We start from the raw sequence: 4,073 nt of genomic DNA on the forward strand, positions 1-4,073 counted from the left end.
TAATAAGTTTACCTCTTCTGCTCTCTTTTGGTGGAGTTATGTTAGTAATAAACCTGAAACTTGGGATGAAATCAAAACCATGATGAGAAAACGCTTTGTGACTTCTTATTACAAATGTACTCTTCGGGAGATATTAGAACATCTGAAACAAGGTGATAGAACTGTTAGGTAGTACATTCATGAATTTAAGGTCTGTATCATCTACAGTAGTCTCAATGAGTGCAATGAAAATACAATGCGTAGATTTTTCAATGGGCGTAATTCTAAAATTCAGGTTTTGCTTGACAATGTGATATATAATCATATTGGCCACCTATTCATGCTTGCTCGTAGCATTGAGACTCAGATCATATGAAGTGCGAGGAAGCATGAATAATGTGATTTATCTCCTATTTCTGAATCTCCTATATCCTTATGCAATGATGATGTGCAAACATTGGAGGAGCAATCTTTTGTCTCTCCTGTTACTAACGATTTGCAGGGAGTTCAGTTCATTCAATGAAAGGAGGAGAATAGTTTACTTGAGAAGAAGGAGGATGAAGCACCTGGGATGACTAAAGATAGTTTGCAAGGTAAATTAAATGGTGTTGAGATAAATAAAGGTGAGTATACTCAAGGTGAGCTACACATGTCCACTTTTCATGGTATAGTAGAGCAACCATTAGTGGAACCAACTGCTGAGATTCCTTTGTCACAAGTGGATTTATTTGCTGTTCCTTGTGATAAAGAAGAGTTGTGTGATAATGCTTCACTTATATCCATGCCACAACTGGTGAATGAACATGCTATTTCTAGTGTTTCTTTGTGTGCTGATTTTAAGCATGTTGTTCACATCGCTAATGAAGTAGAGGAATACGGATGGCTATCTTCTTTAAATACTTTGGGCTACGTTCAGTTTGAAGATTTTTGTGAGCTCGATAATTTGGAGGAGAAATTATTTGCCAAGTCTGATTTTCCATGTCCAACTAATGCTATTTTTGATATCTTTGGCGAATATGATGATAGAGGAATATGTTTAATGCATAGAGTTTATATATGTTCGGATTTAGAACCTCCTGTACATATGGATAAAACTTACAAGCTAGAGAGGCATGTTATTTCAAATCATATTACTTCGAGTTTCTCTAGTTTTGATTGGATAAAACAGGTTATTTTGAATGGACTATGTGACAAGCACCATATGGAAAAACCGAGGACGGTTATCCGTGAAGAAGGGGAGGATGATGTGACCATGGCTACTACAGATACAACTATTGCTCACATCATGGATGAACAAGATGATATCAAGATCAAGTCCTCCAAATGCTGGAATTAGATTCGGCCACCTGCTACATTGCTGACTTCACACGGCCGCTAAATTTGCATATGAGCTTCATTTTGGGCCCGTGAGTACTTGATGGAAAGGTCTCGGAGTCCTCTTTCTAATGGATCCAACCTCATTGCCAAACTCCGTCTCAGTTGGCCGCAATCAAAGAAACAAGGTGCTGCGTCACCTGTCATGGGCCTTTGGGCATGTAACTTCTTCTAGGACCCCGGCCCAAGTGGGGCCCATGTGGGGTGCGCCCCAACCAGGTGGATCACAACCCTAGGGTCCCTTTGGTCGTCCTCCCATCATTATAATTAGATAGGTACCCCTTTAGAGTTTCTTGGGTTTTGATAGATTAAAGTTTAACCATTGCTACTTGCTTGCAGCGCACGTGTCAGCTAGACCGTCCGTCTGCTTGTTCTTCAGAACCCAACTTATCATTTGTATTTAATTCCTATTTGTAATATCAGATTGCTTTTATCTTGTTCTTACTTGTTTCTTCGATTTGTTTGCAGGAATAGGGTTGATTTGCACCGGCAAGATCAACAACTCATGGAGAGGTGTATCAATCGCTAAGACGCAACACAACGTCTCGTACGATTGTAGTCGGATCGTCAACGTTTCTCCCAAATCGTAGTTATCATCAACTCACCGAAAGATCGGGCCAAACAACTGCCTTGCCTTGAGTGTCGAGAGAAACTCAGGATTCATTAGAGTGACATATTTTATTTTATAAAAACTAAGTTCATGGTTCTTAGACTCTAACAAACCTGAGATCACTTCATTAAGAGTTGTATTAAACTTTATATCAATTATAGAAGTTTCTATACTGTTCTTTAATATTAATTCATTATTCAAATTTTAGTGATGTTTTTGGATATGGTTTCTTCTACAGATTTATCTACATAACAAATGTACATTCTTTTATCAAACTAACAAATTTTAGTTTGTCTCATTTGGAGTTAAAATGAATTACTTATGGATATTATAGTTTCTAGTTTACACTATACTAGTTATTTTACTAGATAAATATTTGGTGATGTTTTTATTACAGAAAGTATCAAGTTTTAGATCATGTAAATTATGAACATGGTTTTGTGAGCACACTGGAACTTAGTTCACTCGAAATTGAGTTAAGATGAATTTTATATGATTTTCTAAGTTGGAGGTTGCTCTATGTTCATTGTTTCTTATATGAGTTTTTAGAGCTATTTCTTCTACTGTAAGTGCCAAGTTTTATGTTTCTAAATTTAAGTTCATAAGGGTATGAGTCCACAGAAATTTGATTCATCTCATAAGGAACTAAAATGGATTTTACATGTATTTTATAGGTTTGGACAAGTTTTCAATTGTAAAATATCTTCTCTAGTCACTTTCCTTATATTTTTCCAGATTTTAAACACATAGGGCCCACTGGTCAGTGAGAGCAAGTATGCAGAAAAGTCTCTGGAGTTTCTAGGAATAGGTCCCGAGGTCCTTAGCACATGTTTAATAGTTAATAGTGCTCCACGTTTTATATATTTACTGGTAGATCCTGGGTCCACATGTCATACAAAGATTATTTGCATTTACAACCTTACCAGATCTAAACATTCACTAATGAAAGTCCTTAGTGCCTAATCTAACTGGACCCATACGTCAGCTAGCCTGAGAGGAGGAGAACAGAGCAGCGGCTGGCGCGGCAACCTGGCGGTGTTCTCGCCGGCGCCGACGACGAACGGTGGCCCTTCAGAGGTTGCAACTAAAAGAGAAAATGAAGAGGGAACGACGGCGAAGCCATCGGTTGTGATCTCGCATGATATGGTGGACGGAATAGCGCTAGCGGCGAGCTCAAGCGACGGTGAGCTTCGGCATGCATGTTCATGTCGAGCTCCAGCTTGTTTCGGTATGAATTGAGTGTATGCATGTGCCTCTACGGGGTGCCTGGGTGCTCACTTGAGTTCGTGCTTGCGCTGACAAAGCTTGGACGACGACGACGGAGCGTGGAGCGTCCCGGCGGCGGCGGAAACAACAGGGCGACGGCGTCGGCTCCTTCCGGTCTTCGGGCTGCTAAGGAGAGGAGGGAAATGGATCAAAGACTACCTAAGGTTGCTTCACAAACGAGGAATTGCGCCGAAGCTCACCCGGGAGCGAGTAATCGACGATGATAGCCAGCGGCCGGACTTGAAGAAGAAGGGTTCGATCTCGCGATTTAGGGCTCTTCCGCTCAATTCCTCCGGTGGATGGCCATCTGCAAACTAGGTGACTATGGTGGGGCAGTGGCTCTGCAAGAGATGGCTTGGATCGTCGGCAACGGAGATGTAGCCCACGGTGGTGCTCCGGACGCCGGGAACGCCGTCAAGCGCGACACCTCGTGCTCGACCTGCGCCAAAAGAGAAAGCAAACAAAGAGAAGGATCAGGTAGAGGAAGGTGATCACGTTCCCGTGGTTGGATTGCGGCGAAGCTCACCAGATAAGTCTTGCTAGGGATCAAACACCTTCGGTGGAATGAAAGAAGAGGATGTTCGTGGAGATTCCAGAATGAGAGGCTGCCAAGGGGTCCCATTAGTGATTTCCTAGAAAGATATGAGAGGTAGGGTGATTTATGTGGTGTATGGTGATTTTTATCTCTCTCTCTCTTTGAAATCTTAACTAGATCAATGAGGAATTTACTAAGATGATATGGCTGAAGAAAGGATGACAAATGGCCCATATAGATGCTTCCAAGAAGGATTAGAGAGGTAGGGTATGATCATTGGTGAAATGTGTTTTCCAAATTAAAGCACTC

General features: G+C 41.3%; 1 long non-coding RNA gene across 1 annotated transcript; it reads right to left on the bottom strand.

Annotated features, from left to right (window-relative positions):
* Positions 1 to 2,793: 2,793 nt before the first annotated feature.
* LOC136357202 (uncharacterized) lies at positions 2,794 to 3,842 on the bottom strand. The gene is made up of 2 exons (XR_010742386.1): positions 3,756 to 3,842; positions 2,794 to 3,668 (listed from the first exon to the last, which is right to left on the bottom strand). It is a non-coding gene; the product is annotated as an uncharacterized lncRNA (long non-coding RNA).
* Positions 3,843 to 4,073: the final 231 nt, after the last annotated feature.

Source organism: Oryza sativa, chromosome 7 (assembly GCF_034140825.1).
Source record: "Oryza sativa Japonica Group chromosome 7, ASM3414082v1".
NCBI lineage: Eukaryota > Viridiplantae > Streptophyta > Magnoliopsida > Poales > Poaceae > Oryza > Oryza sativa.